The sequence below is a fragment of the Canis aureus genome, chromosome 4 (assembly GCF_053574225.1).
Source record: "Canis aureus isolate CA01 chromosome 4, VMU_Caureus_v.1.0, whole genome shotgun sequence".
In the NCBI taxonomy this organism is placed as follows: Eukaryota; Metazoa; Chordata; class Mammalia; order Carnivora; family Canidae; genus Canis; species Canis aureus.
The window spans coordinates 55487996-55504029 of record NC_135614.1 but is presented as its reverse complement, the minus strand read 5'-3'; the positions used below and the strand labels follow the sequence as shown (position 1 = coordinate 55504029).

The following is a 16034-nucleotide window of genomic DNA, read 5'->3' as shown; positions in this document are numbered from 1 at the left end:
GTTGGGGATGAATACACTGATTAGGTAGCCAATTTGCCTTTTTATGCTGACTTGTGAATTTCTATTTCCATCTATTTGGTGTTTATGATTCTTCTGCTTCCCAGTTTGGGGAATGAGGAGCAGGGTATGTCACCGCAACCACTAAGTACATGTTCCTAAGGTTTCTTTCTACAAATCTGTTACATCAATACTCTATGCTATTCTCTAAGATGGGGTAGTAATGCAGTTCAGCCAGATTGGCCCAGTCTATTGCTTCTAATAGTTTCTGCTAATTACAAGAGATGAGAGTCAGGATATTAAAGGGCTGTTGAAGATGATCAAGATGGAAGCTTTGGGGAAAATCACCTTGTCATTGAACCCTGCCATCCACTGAAGTTACAGAAGTGTTTCACTTCCATCCATTTCCACAGATAATTAATGAGCCCTTACTGTGTTAAGGGCAAGGTTGTAGGTACATAAGACAATGTTTGCCTGCGTTTAACTTAGAAAGATAGCATTTTATCTTTGGACTTATGTTTTAATTTTTCAAATGGCCTTATTTATTTCCATTTAGTTTTATTAACACAATACTTAGACATTCTTAAAATGCATAAGCAAAGGTAAAGAGAAAAGTAGATAACCAGACAATGCAACTTGGTGCACAAACTGTATTTTAATACCAGACTCCCAGCAAAAATTACCCAAGTGAAGAAGTGGAAGAGTGAACCATGTCTTTGAATGACATCATTGGTTCTAGGAGGCAAGAGAGGTATCAGAAAATGTGCATCTTTTTTTTTTTTAAGATTTTATTTATTTATTCATGAGAGACACAGGGCAGAGGGAGAAGCAGGCTCCACGCAGGAAGCCCGACGTGGGACTTGATCCCGGGTCTCCAGAATCAGGCCCTGGGCTGAAGGTGGCACTAAATTGCTGAGCCACCGGGGCTGCCCTAGAAAATGTGCATCTTTTGCCAACTCCTATATTACCCATCTCCATGATTTTCATCATGTTACTCAAGTAACATTAGTTTTTCATGTAAGTGATGAAAAAGTTGGACCCGATGATCCCTGGTCTCCTTCTAGATCAGAATATGTGACGGCCCACCATTTGTGAGCTTTAAAAATTATGTAAAATTATTTTTTCTGCAATCTATTACAAAAATGATACTAGAATATTTGGTTTGTGTTTTTCCCCCAGCTTTAGTGAAGTATAATTGACAAAAAATTGTATCTATTTAAGTTATACAACATGATGATTTTATATACCTATACATTGCAAAATAATTACTACAATCGAACTAACACATCCATCACCTCATGTAGTTACCGTGTGTGTGTATGTGTGTGTGTGCGTGTGTGTTGAGAACACTTAAGATTACCCTTTTAGCAAGTTTCAAGTGTAAAATGCAGTATTATTAATTGTCACCATTCTACTAATGGCTTCTGAAAGTTTGACTTTTCTGGACTCAACATATATGAGAGATCATGTGATATATGTCTCTCTGTTTTTGGCTTATTTCACTTAGCACAGTGTCCTCCAGGTTTGTCCATTCATCCACCTCTGGACACTTAGATTGTTTTTGAGTCTTTGCTGTGGTGAATAAGGGTACAATGAACATGAAGGTGCAGATACCTCTTCAAGACCTTGATATAATTTCCTTGGTATACATACCCAGAATTGTGATTGCCGGATTATAAGGCAATTATATGTTCAATTTTGGGGTGAAATTGTTAATGTTTTCCATAATAGCTGAATCAGCTCATGTTCTCACCAACACTGTCCAAGGGTACCCTTTTCATCATACCCTCACCAACACTTGTCTTTTTGATAATAGCCATCCAGACTGGTAAACTTCTCTCTCAGTGTGGTTTTGATTTGCATTTCCCTGATGAGTGACATTGAGCAGCTTTTCATATGTGTGACCATTTGTATATCATCTTTGGAAAAATGTATGCTCAGGTCTTGCCCAATTTTTAATCATGTTGTGTTTTGCTACTGAGTTTCATAAACTCCTTATATACTTTAGATAATAACTCTTGACCAGATGAATGGTTTGCAAATGTTTCCATCCATTTCATAGGCTGCCATTTTATTTTACTTGCTATACAGAAGCTTTTTAGTTTGATGTAGTCCCACTTGTTTATTTTTACTTTTGTTGCCTGTGCTTCTAATGCCCTATCCGTGAAATCGCAGCCAGGACCAAAGTAAAGGAGGTTTTCCCCTATGTTTTCCTTTAGGAGTTTTACCTTGTCAGGTATGAAACTTAAGTCTTTAATCCATTTAGAATTAATTTTTGTTTAGACACAAGTTTAAGTTCAATTTCATTCTGCATATGGATATCCAGTTTTCTCAGCCCCATTTATTGAAGAGAATATCCTATTCCTCACAGCCTTTTCAAAGATTAGTTGACTGTATATGTGTGGGTTTATTTATGTGCTCTTTTCTGCTCCATTGTTCTGTGCATCTGTTTTTATTCCATTACATACTGTTTTCATTACTACAACTCTATAGTATAGTTTGAAATCAGGAAGTGTGATACCTCCATCTTTGTCCTTCTGTCTCACACTGCTTTGGTTTGTCAGGGCTTTTCATGATTCTGTACAAATTTTAGTATTATTTGTTCTATTTCTGTAAAAAATATCATTGGAATATTGATAAGGATTAATTAGATAAGCTGAATGCCTTAGGCAGTATGGATATCTTAACAAGATTAATTTTTCCAAACCATAAACCTGTATCTTTCCATTTATTTTTTTCTTTTTCAGTTTCTTTTATCAGTGTTTTGTATTTTTAGTATTTACATCTTTCATTTCCTTGGTTAAATTTGTTTCTAAGCATTTTATTCTTTTTAGTGATTGTAATTCAGATTATTATCTTAATTTTCGATCACTTGTTAGTGTATATAAATACAACTGATTTTTGTGTATCGATTTTGTATACTGCAACTTCACTGAATTTATTCTAACAATTTTGTTTTGTCACAATCTTCAGGATAAGAAAACAATATACATAAGATTATGTCATCTTCAAACAATACTGTTTAAGTTATTCCTGTACAATTTGGATGACTTTTATTTCTTTTTCTTGCCTAATTACTATGGCTAGGACTTTAATCTGTTTATTACAAGTGGGCACCCTTGTCTTGTGTTTTTTGTTTTTGTTTTTTGTTTTTTGTTTTTTGTTTTGTTTTGTTTTGTTTTTTTTAGAGTGGAGCCCTCTGATTTATTCAAGTATAGTTGACACCTGATGTTATTTTAGTTTCAGGTATACAACACAGTGACCAACAACTCAGTACATGATGCTTTGCTCACCACCAGTGTATCTACCAGCTGTCACCATGCTACTGTAGTTATCACTATTGTAACACCTTTAACTCTTTTCCCTATCCTATACCTTTTATTTCCATGACTTCTTTACTCCATAACTTAAAACTGAAAACCTGTATCTCACATTCCCCTTCACCCATTTCCCTGTCCTTCAACCCCCTCCCCTCTGGTTAGGCACCCCTGTCTTATTCCTAATTTTAAGGGAAAGCTTTCAGTTTTTCGCTGTTGAGTGTCATGTTGACTATAGACTTGTTATATGCAGCCTTTATTATGTGGAGGTACATTGCTTTTATATTTAATTTGTTGAGCTTTTATCCTGAAAGCATACTGAATTTTCATCAAATGCTTTTTCTGTATTTATTGAGATCATCATATGATTTTTATCCTTTATTCTATTAGTGGGTATATCAAATTCATTAATTTATTGTGGTGAACCATTCTTGCATCCCAGGGATGAATCCCACTTGATCATAGTATATGGTCCTTTTAATATGATGTTGAGTTCAGTTTGCTTATATTTTGTTGGGGATTTTTTACATCTCTGTTAATCAGGGGTTTTGGCCTGTAAGTTTCTTTGCTTGCAGTGGCCTTATCTGGCTTTGGTTTGAGGGTAATGCTGGACTTGTTAAATAAGTTTGGAAGTGCTCCCTCCCTAATTTTTTGGAAAGGGTTGCTAAGGATTGGCAAAATTCACCCATGAAACCATCTGGTCCCAGGCTTTTCTTTGTAGAAGTTTTGATTACTACTTCATTCTCTTCACTAATAATTACTCTGTTCAGATTTTCTCTTTCTTTATGATTCATTCTTGGTAGGTCATATGTTTCTAGGAATTTATTTCTTTGAGGTTGTCCAGTTTGTTTGTGTGCATACTTGGTCATTATGGTCTCTTATCCTTTGTATTTCTGTAAGATTGGTTGTAATATCTCCTCTTTGATTTATTGTTTTATTTATCTGAGTCCCTTTTTGTCCTATGTTAGTCTAGCTAAGTGTTTCTCAGTTTTCCTTTTTTTAAAAAAAAAGATTATTTATTTATTTATTTATTTATTTATTTATTTATTTATTTATTTATTTATTTATTTATTTATTTATTTATTTATGATAGAGAGAGGCAGAGACAAAGGCAGAGGGAGAAGCAGGCTCCATGCCGGGAGCCTGATGTGGGACTCGATCCCGGGACTCCAGGATCGCACCCGGGGCCAAAGGCAGGCGCCAAACCACTGAGCCATCCAGGGATCCCTCTTTTTTTTTTTTTTTTTTTTTTGAAAAAAAGTTTCATTGCTGTTTCTATTGTTTTTCTGGTCTTTCATTTATATGTGTTAAAATCTTTATTATTTCTTTCCTTCTGTTAACTTTGGGCTTAGTTTGTTCTTTTTCTAGTCCCTTTATTTTTAAAGTTAGGTTGTTTGAGATTTTTTACCCCTAATATAGATATTTAGCACTCTAAACTTTTCTCTAAGAATTGCCTTCCTGGGATCCCTGGGTGGCTCATGGTGTGATCCTGGAGCCCCAATAGAGTCCTGCATCAGGCTCCCCGTGGGAGTCTGTGTCTCTTGTGAATAAATAAAAAAAATCTTTATTAAAAAAAAGAATTGCTTTCCTGCATCCTATAAATTTTAGTATGTTGTGGTTCTGTTATTATTTGCCTCAAGATACTTTTTTGTTTTTCCTTTTGAATTCTTCTTTCACCAATTAGTTCCTCAGGAGTGTGTTTAATTTCTATATGTGTGAGAGTTTTTCAGTTTTTATCTTGTTATTGATATTTTTTTGGGGGGGGAGAGAGAGAGAGAGAGAGAGAGAAGATGAGAGCACTTGTGCAAGAGGGGGGAGGGGCAGAGGGGGAGAAAGAGAATCTTAAGTAGGCTTTACACCAAGTACTGAGCCTAACATGGGGCTCAATCTCACAACCCTGAGCTGAAATCAAGAGTTGGATGCTTAACTGACTGAGCCACCCAGGCAACCCCTGTTACTGGTTTTGAATTTCATACCATTGTGGTCAGAAAAGATACTTGATATTTATTTAATCCTTTTAAATTTATTAAGACTAGTTTTATGACCCAACATATGATATATCCTGGAAAATGTTCCATGTACACATGAGAAGAACGTGTATTTTGCTGCTGGCTGAAATGTTCTGTTGGGTCCATTTGACTTATAATGTTATTCAAAACCACTGTTTCCTTATTGATTTTCTGTCTGGATAATTTATTCATTATTGAAAGTGGAGTATTGAAGGTCTGCTATTATTGTATTGCTGTTTATTTCTCTCAGAAGTTCTGTTAATAGTTTTACACTTACATATTTAGATGTCCCAATGTTGGGTGTATATATGTTTACAATTGTTATACTCTGATAATTAAATAGACCTCTTTATTATTATATAGTGACTTTGTCTTCTGTAACAGATTTTGACTAGAAATCTATTTGTCTTATGTGACTATAATCACTCCTGATGTCTTTTGGTTGCTGTTTATATGGAGTATCTTTTTTCAGTCCCTTCACTATCCACATATGTATATCCTTAAAGCTAAAATGAATCTCTTGCCAGCAGCGTATTGCTGCATCTTGTCTTTTTCTGTCTATCCAGCCATTCTGTGTCTCCTTATTAGAGAATTTAATTCATGTACATTTAAAGTGATTGTTGATAGAGACTTATTATTTGTTGTTTTTTTTGACACTTTTTAATTTTTTTAGTTCCTTTGTTCTTCCTGTCTTACCGTCTCCTTTTATGATGTATGTGTGTGATAGTGTGCTTTGATTCGTTTTTATCTTTTGTGTATCTAGTAGAGTTTTTTTTTCTCTTTACCACATAGCTTATAAAAAACATCTTATAGTTATAATAGCCTATTTTAAGGTGATAACTACTTAACTTTAAATGCATACAAAATCACTCTATGCTTTTACTTCTCCCCCCATTTTAAGCTTTTGGTGTCATTCTTGACATTTTTATATTGTTCATCAATTAACAAACTATTGTAGCTATAGCTGTTTTCAATGCTTCTATCTTTTAATTTTGAAATGAGAGCTAAGAGGCATTTTTTTTTGTGCCACCATCGTAGTATTAGAGTATTCTGACTTTGACTATGTATTTCCCTTTATCAGTTATTTTTTACTTCCATTTTTCACATTGTTAGCTATCATCCTTTTGTTTCTACCTCAATTCTGATTATCATTTCTTGCAAGGCAGGTTTAGTGGTGATGAACTCCCTCAGCTTTTTGTTAGCAGCATCAGAATCTTATTTATCACTAGCAATGTTCATTATTAGTAAAACACTAAACAGTTATAAAGCAACTGTTATATATGAGACACATGCTGGCTGGGAGTTTGCCCAACTATGTCATTTTCATATATGTAAATGAATTCCTTCTAAAGATCAAATAATTAGAAATGTATAACACTGCATTTTTTCCTGTTGGCAACTTTTAATTTTTTTGGTGCACAGTTGCTGGAATTTGGTGTTGAATTTTGGGGATTTTGGGGATTGGCTTTTGATTTCAAGCAGTACTCCTCATTCAGAGGGCTTATAATTAGCTTGGAATTCCTGTATCCAGCAGTTATATTTTGTACCACTGAGCACTGATGGGACTATAAAAATAAAGATGAGCAGTGCTCATATTTTCCAAGTACAGGCCTTATTTATTTTGCCTAGTATGGGGTACCTATCATGAAGTCTGGCCCATCTTTATTGATCAATAAATTTTATTTCCAAATAAAAATGCGATATTTCCAGAGTTTTACTTTCAGCAAGCCTATAATACAATGAGAAATTATGGACCAGAAAGGATTTTTGATGAATTGATCAGTGTTTTTTGCTGAAAGGGAAATAATACATGGGACCATCTGTGTAATTATACCAGTATTTGCTTTACTGTATTTAACTAAGTTTTTTAAAAAGATATATTTACGGCATGTTTTATTGGTAGTCATATTAATTATCAAGTGTGTCAATTCCTTTTCAAAATACTGACATAGCTTGAGAATCCTTCATTTTGTACCGTGCATATATTTGAATTTCCAAAGCAGAAAATGACTTCTTCTTAGACACTATGTCTGGCCAATGGAGATATTCTCAAAACCGTGGGTCACCGATTTGTCACTGAGCCAGACTTCCTTCACAGAAAAAGTCTCTTCTAAATAAACCACATAATATTGCCTTTGGCCAGTGAAAAACATGGTTGGATTGTTCTGTTTCAAAGAGCTAAAGCTGGCTGAGTGTAATTTTGCATCAGGTATTATTTGTGAAATGAATGGCTGGCATAATGTTACTGTCATAATTACCTGCTATTAGTTTAAATCAATTTCAACTGTCTTTGGCTTGTCTATACTACATACTTTTCTATCCTTTAATTAAATATTGCATCACAATGTTTTTTCAAGAACTTGGGTGAGATTATGAACGTGTCTTGGTGCCCTATCATCCACAGCACACGTGGGACTTCTGTCTGTCTTCATTTTTTCTCAATTCCCAAGTTGGTCTACTCAGTTCATGTGGTGCAGATTTTGCTGATTGCTTCCTTTTAGTCCCCAGGACTATCATATGAGCCCAATATGGCCAACATGAGGACCTCATTCCCTCGTCATAAAGATTTGTTCAGGGATTAACGTGCAGCTCAAGCTTAGAATCCTTTTCTGGAAAAGATCTTTTACTTTTCCTATGGAAGTGAGCTTGAGACCACCTGTGGACATCTTACTACCCAACAGAGAGAGCAAAAGTGAGAATTAAACCAAGAGAAGCCTAGAGAAGAAAGGGAGATAGAGCCTTCATTGTATTTTAACTGCTGCACTCCATCCCACCTATGATTCATCTCTTGGGGTTAGAGTTACATGATTTAGGAACCCCCTACCCCCTTTTTTCCTTAGGGTACTTTGGATGAGTTTTGACTGCTATAATCAGAAGGTTCCTGGTGAATGCCTCTTTTCATATTTGTGCCATTGACTACTTTGTGCCTCATGATGGCCCTGCAGTAGTATCTCAGTTTAACCTGCCCTGACACAGCAAACACTGTCCTCTGTAATCATAGCCATCCTGCCTTGTACCTCAGACCTTAACGTCTTTGCCAGGAATCTGATTTGGTAATCTCTCACAAAGTCTTACAAAGGGCTTGTTAGTTTTGAGAAGTATTTACATTGGTAAGAGAACTCAGTATCCAAAGTACAATACAATATCTTAACCTGTCAGAAAGATTAAATGAAGTCTGAAAACTCAAGGTAAAGAAAATGGAGTTGTATGTACCTTCTTGGTCTTGGGTTTAAAAAAAAAAAAACCTGCATTCACTTAAAAATACCTATTGTGCATTTGCTATTAGCAAGGTGTGGTGGGAAGAAATAGGACACAGTACAGAGTAAGCAGTTTCTGCTCTCTTGGAAAATAATCATTTTCTATCAGGACATTTTGACATGAATCAAGTAAAAATACAAATAAATATGTAATCACATCCATGGTAAGTACTGGTTTTGGGGCCTGTGTAGCAGGAGGCTGTTGGTTCTGGGTGTTTAGAGATAATTAAATCCCAGAAGAAATGATAATGGAGTATAAATTTGAAGGTTGAATAGGAGTTAAAGAGCTGAAAACATGAGAGTGAAGGTAAGTTCCATGAAAAAGAAAAATCTTTCCAGAAGGAGAAAACAGCTTTGTAAAAGATTCTCAGGTGGAAAGATACGGGATCTCTTTGAAGAAGAGACAGTGGCAGCAGATAAGACAGGGGACATAGACAAGGGACCAGAGAAAGCCAGGCCTTTCAAGTCCTGGTGACAGTTGCTGTCTTTACCTTTCAGGCAATGGTAAGAAAGACATTTAAGGAGTTTAGTTCACAGAATGACACAATTAGGTTTATGTTATAAAAGTTATCACTGCAACTTCATGATGTTAAATCGGCTGGTACAAGAATCACCTGGATTACCAGGTTCCTATTCCATTCAGGTAGAACCAAAGTGTGGGCCCCTTGCTCTGGTCATTTTAAAACCTCCCTTGGATGATTCTAACAGAAAGCTAGGCTTGAGAATTGCAGATGTAAACCAGGTAGGAGATGTAGGAGCACCTGTGATAAAGAGTCTCTGCAAGCTGGCTTTTTAGTATGACTTGAGGTTATCACCACCCCTCTGCACCCCAAACCTAATATTGTGAATTGCCTTAATGAAAATGAACTTCTTAAGTGAGAGATTTGTTCCCCTGCCCCCAAATTAGACCCAGCACACCTGAAAAGTTTGTCACCTCTCAGGATCAAATTTCAAGAGGAAATTAGCCACACTAAAACATTCCTAGAAGATGATAAAAGGAATCTGAACCATAATGAGCAGAAATGATCCAGGGGCAGCAGATATCTTGAAAGTGTAATCAAATAATCCTTTACAAAGGATGATTTTGGTCCTCTGATTTCAAGTAAGTCAAAGGCTCTTATTCATTCATTGGGTAAATATAAGGTCCAACTACTTTCCAGTGTTAGACATTGGAAACAATGGCAGGAGATGGTGCAGACAAGAATCCTTGTCCTCCTGGAGCTTTTGTTCCAGTTGAGAATGAAGTTTTCTTGCTCATCTGATCCTTAAGGTCAGAATTTTAACCTGACCTTTATGGTTAGCACCTTTAGAATCTGTATGTGTTACAGGGAGATGCATTTCAGTTATGAATTTTAGAACATTAAAAGTAGGAAATCTCTGAAAAGCGAGATTAACATCTGTGGAAGGATTCTAAGGTGGCCCTGTAGGATCTAAGGGCAAGGACTGGAAGATGTAATAGGAAGATGACTGTTGAGTGATCTGGTCTAGCGATCTCTAGAGTCTTTTACAAAGCTGAAAAACAAATATTATGGTATTAATAGCAGCTCTTACATGGTTTGAACATTTACCATATGCCATACACCTTAAGTGCTTTATTATGCACTATCTCATGTGAGATTTATAACACACATCATGCAGATGAGGAAAATGAAACTATATCAAATTATACTTTTTAGAAGTTAAAAATGTGACTTCTACAAATATAAAGCAAAAAGATGTAAAAAAATTGACTCAGTAATTAATGAAGATGTACATATGATGGTAAGGTTGGTTCCATGAACAGTTGAGGGAGTTCTTTGTTTATAGGTGTGTTAGTAAAAGTACGTTAGTACAAGATTACTAGATTGGATAAAAAACTGATTAATGTTTTATAGGGCAATAAACCATCACACTTGGGATTATTTTTTCTCCTGGAAAGATATAATTTGTATCTTTAATAGACAAAGCCTGCAGGGTAATGCAACTTCACTAATTTTGGGATCTTTATTTCGTAGTGAATAGTGAAGTTAACAAAGCACAGTTCATTAGGTATTTTTTTCCTTTTTTTTTTTCTTTTGGTTTCAGAAGTAGAATATAGTGATTCATCACTTGCATATAACACTCAGTGCTCATCACAAGTGCCCTCCTTAACACCCATTCCCCCAATAGCCCAACCCCCACCCACCTTCCTCCATCAACTCTGTTTGTTCTCTTTTGTTAAGAAGCCTATTGTTTCCCTCCTTCTCTCTCCTTTTTTCCCTTCCCTGCACGTTCATCTGTTTTGTTTCCTAAATTCCACATATGAGCGAAATCGTATGGTATTTGTCTTTCTCTAATTACACTTAGCATAATACACTCTAGCTCCATCCATGTTGCTGTAAATGGCAAGATTTCATTATTTTTGATGGCTAAGTAATATTCCAGTGTGTGTGTGTGTGTGTGTGTGTGCACACACACCACATCTCCTGTATCCATTCGTCAGTTGATGGACATAGGCCCTTTCCATAGTTTGGCTAGTATTGATAATGCTGCTATAAATATCAGAGTGCATGTGCCCCTTCAAATCTGTTATTTGTGTATCCTTTGGGTGTATGCTTAGTGGTGCAATTGCTGGGTCATGAGTAGTTCTATTTTTATCTCTCTAAGGAACCTCCATACTATTTTCCAGAGTGACTGCAGCAGTTTGCATTCCCACTAGTAGTGTAGGAGGGTTCCCCTTTCTTAGCACCTTCGCCAACATCTGTTGTTTCCTGTGTCTCTTAGGTAATTCTTGAGAGAGCATGTTACACAATTGGCACATGAAACTTGGAATGAACATGATTTTCTTTTGGCCTTATTTTCAAGTTTTGGATGATTATTCTTAACATTGGAAGAGTTAAGCAACTTTTCAGGATTTTCAAGCTCTAATAATGAGGCCAGGTCATAACTGACCTTTCTCCAAATACCCATACTGAAATGAGCCATGCAGCAAATATCTGGGGGGAGATATTAGGGAAGCATCTTTTGAATCCCATCACCATTGTTCTGCCTTTTTATATGTCTGAGCTTGTTTTTTCCAGTTGCTTTATGTTTGTTTATTTGATTCCTAAAACATTTGTAAACCACTCCAAATTAACCTCTTCTCCTATTTTGTTCCTGCAAAAGTGGTTTGGCATACCAAACATGAATGATAAGTAGCTAGTAGTTCATTAACCACTTGCTACTGTTGGCTAGAAGACAGAGGCTCTGGAATCCCAGGTAGAAATCTGACTCTTTAGAATTTATTGCAGCTGTTTCCTCAATAAGATTTCTCTGTCAGTTTATGGGATTGTGTGTGTGTGTGTATGTGTGTGTGTGTGATTGTTGTTATTTTAGGGCATTACTGATGGTCTTCTGTTTTTAGCATGGTAATCTTGAGCTCTTAAGGTTTAGAGAGAAGGTCCAGTCCTCTGCAAATGGCACTTTGTTCAGCCTCATGTAACTAACTGCAGACTTGGTCTCACTGTTTTCCTTTCCTGTGAGTTAATCTTGAGGAAAGACTTCAGTGTTAGGTTTTCAGGATAAACGAAAAGTAGCTGTATGGTTGGCTTAATGTTTCATTAAGGCAAAAGGAACTTCTCTGTATTTAAGGTGATAGACCCCTATTAGTAAAGGTAAAGTGGCAGAAAACTAGTCAGTCAAATGGTTTATTTTAGGAACTCAAACTAGATGTGAGAGTACAATTTTTGCTTTTTAGTTAAGAGGAAGGGTCTGATATTTGCTCCATTGGGAGAAAGCTAAGCTGAAATTTATAGGCTCTGTAATAACACATCATTTAGCAAATATAGTGTATGATATTTAATGTAATTTATGGGCCACTTTACATGGGTTATCTCACCAAGTCCTTAGCAATTCCATGAGGTAGAGTATACCATTGTCTCCATTTTATGGATTCAGGAAACTGAGGTTCACAGGGGCTAAGTAAGCTAGCCAAGATTCACAGCCGGTAAGAGAGGTAGAATGAAGATTAGACCCAGGCCAACTGATGACAAGCCTACTTCTGTGAAGGTCAAATGTCATCGCCTTTCTCACATGATGCCGGGAGAAAGCACATAGAAAATTAGCCAAAATCCCATTTTCTAACCTCAGATCCAGCATTAACTGTCTTTGCAACTCTGGGTGAGTCATCTCATCTGTCTGGGCCTTCATTTCCCTCTGTAAAATGAAGGGTAGAAACAATTTGGATTGGATGGTCTCTGGGGTTCCTTCCAACTCTAAAGTTCTCTGATTCTGTAATTGCATCCTGACCTTAGAGAGGCACATTCTCCCCTCCCCCACCACACATACACTGCTTCCCAAGGCAAAAATCTAATCCTGCTCTAAGTGCCCATTGCACTTTGATGCTAAACTCAAGACGCCACCAAATCCTATCATTTACGACAGCCCATGAGGGACACACATTTTAAAAAATCTGGCAAACCCATTCTTTAAAATAAGTTGCTACTAGAGTGCGTTTTTAGGAAGTAAAATATATTTTTTTTAATTTTTATTTATTTATGATAGTCACACACACACAGAGAGAGAGAGAGAGAGAGAGAGAGGCAGACACAGGCAGAGGGAGAAGCAGGCTCCATGCACCGGGAGCCCGACGTGGGACTCGATCCCGGGTCTCCAGGATCGCGCCCTGGGCCAAAGGCAGGCGCCAAACCGCTGCGCCACCCAGGGATCCCAGGAAGTAAAATATTAACACAAAAAGACCCCACCTCAAAACAAATGAGGCTTTCTATAAGTCGTCTCTATTTTACAATGTTACCTTGACAACTTAGCTTTTGACTCTTAATAGGTGGGGTTTTCAGTGTGGGAGAAGAGGGGTATTCTCTTTGTATCTTTAGAGATTTCCTCTTGTTTCATGGTAAGAGGAAATATCAAAGGTAGCCCACACGATCCAGCAGAATGTACTCAGGACACCTTGATGGAGTGTCATCCAGAAGCAATCACAGGTGCACAGAATTAGGACATACTCTGATTATAGTCACATTGTTTTCTCCTTTCTATTTTCTCTAACCATCACACATCTGGAAGAGCATGTGAAATGTTACATTCCTGGACCAGTGCAGTTACAGAGCAGAGAGCAACAAGAGTGCCCAAAAATAATGGCATTATTTTTAGTTGCAGCTGCACTGGATGCACCTAATAGGATGTAGGGGGGGGGGGCAACTCCGAAGTACTGAACCAATGTAGAAATGCTAAAAATATTGTTCCCACTCCAGCAATTGAAATGGTGAGCAATGACTGAGGCAGAGGCAGGTAGGGAAATTAAATTAGGATTCATGTCTGTCAGCTGTGGTAGGCTGGGTTTCAGGGCTGGCAGGCACTCAGTGGGCTCACGGGGGCTAGCCCGGGACTGCCAGTGGGAGAAGTGAAAAAGGAGCAGTGTTGAGCAGGAGGAGGAGATTCCTCTCCGGGCACCTAGCACCGCAGAGCAGAACCTGGAGAATGGCTGAACGATCAGAGTTGGTCCTAGAAGCTCTCTCCTTTGGGGTTGTGCATATGAGCCCGGCAGAAGCCGTGGGCCCGCTGCCGCTGGGGAGCGGGTCTGTGCTTGACACATGTGTTTCCCATTGATCGCTGGAGACAGCCCAGTGGCTCCGAGTTGGCCTGACAAAGCCGTATTGAAGTCCAGACAGAGTACGGTTTCAAAGCAGGCAGAAAAAGAACGGGAATGCTGTTCAGGAAATTCTTCAGGCATGGGCAGGGACTTGGCTGCAATTCTGCAGTTGGAAAATCTGACTGGGGCAGCTCCTGAACGCAGGCTGGGCCTGCTCCCGCTGGCGGGCTGAGCCGCCGCCTCCTCCAGAGCCGCCCCGTGCTCGGGGGCTCCGGGTGCTTTTCCTCAGCCGCTTTGTGGAGCAGACGGGAGAGGTAGGGCCCTGCTCTTCAGTTCCTGTATTTCCAAGCTTCTCTTCACTTTCTCAGCCTGCTGTTTGGTGTGCAAGTACCCTGAGTTTGTGCGTGCGTGCATGTGTGTGTGTGCATGTGTGTGTGTGTGTGTGCAAGTTAGAATTCCATCACTGAGTGCTAGTGCTAATCCTTTTTCTCCCCCAGCCCTCTTCCAGATCGGATTTTCAGCAGGGCAGAGACACTTTGGAAAGTTAGGGTTTAGCCGGCAACACAAATAGGAGAAGGCAAAGTATGTTCTTGTATGGTCACCCCGCTCCAGGCTTCTGTAACTTCTCTGCATGGAAGGACAGTTCATGGGCAGAAAAGATCATTTTAGATGAAATTGTGTTCTTTGCTTCGTGAGAGTTTTTGAGAGGGGCATTTTTAGCACAAAATAGCTTTCATTCGAGGAAGGAATCAGAGTTTGAAGTTTCTATCTTGGGTTATACTTTCAGAGTGTGGGAGCAGATACGTGTGCCCGTATTCTTGGCAACTTTTATTATTATAGGGGATTTGGGCTGTCATTAAGGAGCCCAGTGCTGTGTTTGCCCAGAAATATGCTGGATCAACATTTGTAATTCTGTTTCTATGATAATTTTCAACTTTTCTGAGTTGAAAAGTAACTGGCAGTTTTACCCTGAAACAGTCTGTCTGTATTTTGGAAATAGAATCAAAGAATAACAGAAAACAGTAGTTCATTCAAAATCATTGTCAAAAGATAGAAATGTTATGGTGGGAATTTTAGTTCATTGATTTTGATTTTGCACCCTACCGGAAAAGAGTGCTTTAAGAGACTCCACAAATTTTAAATAATCCTTTCCCATGCATATCAGCTATAATGCAATATAGATTTTTACCCCCTTCCCCCAGGAAAGTTCTGCCTTAGTCTATGTTCAGCATGTAGAAGATACACAGCATAACTGCATTTAAGAAAGTGGTTTGGCTCAGAAAGGGCTAGACTAAATCTCACTACAGCTCTGTGATTACTGGCAGAGCAATCAGTGACAGCCCTGGTGTTCTCCAAAGGGGGCTTGGCCAAGAGTCTCTTTGGGGAAGTAGATGAATGAATGGATTCAGGTGTGTGTTTACTTCAGCGTTAAAATCTCTCCGCGAGTAGCTAATAGTAAAGATTAATGGGTGAATGAAGAATAAAAGGCTGGAGTTCTTCAGATCTTTTTCTGTGTAAAACACACAAGCAGGCAGACCTTGTGTCCTGTTGGTGGAAAGTCATCCCTCTTTGCCAGCAATTTCATTTTCTCCACAGCTTTGCAGTTGGAGGAGGGGATTGGGAAATGCCTGGCAGCAGGGTTTCTTACTCCAAGACATGGCACACAAATATTTTCTTCATCAGCCTCGTCTTTGTGTTGGGTTGGGTGGAGCAGGCTTGGGACTTTTGGGAGTGCGGTTGGACACCAGCATAGACAGTGACTACATTTGTGTTTTTCCTAAGTGCCTACTGGGTGAGCAAAATGCCAAGACAGATTAGGAACCGACGTGAACCATAGCCAAGCCCACTGCCGGTGAAAAAGGAGACTCAAGTGAGCTCTAATGTCATATTCGTCTAAATTTAGTGCGCG

At 38.2% G+C, this 16034-nt stretch overlaps 1 protein-coding gene across 3 annotated transcripts in view; it reads left to right on the top strand.

The window, feature by feature from the left end:
- SGCD (sarcoglycan delta) overlaps window positions 1-16034 on the top strand; it is a 914568-nt gene that overhangs the window by 515822 nt on the left and 382712 nt on the right. The window contains exon 1 of one of the 3 annotated variants that reach the window (XM_077895752.1): window positions 13805-13824. The exons of 1 other annotated variant lie outside the window; for it this stretch is intronic. The gene's annotated coding sequence lies outside the window, so the exon portion shown is untranslated. Of the gene's footprint in view, window positions 1-13804; window positions 13825-14206; window positions 14440-16034 lie in introns of those variants that run through there. One more of the 3 variants, XM_077895750.1, reaches the window with a different exon arrangement.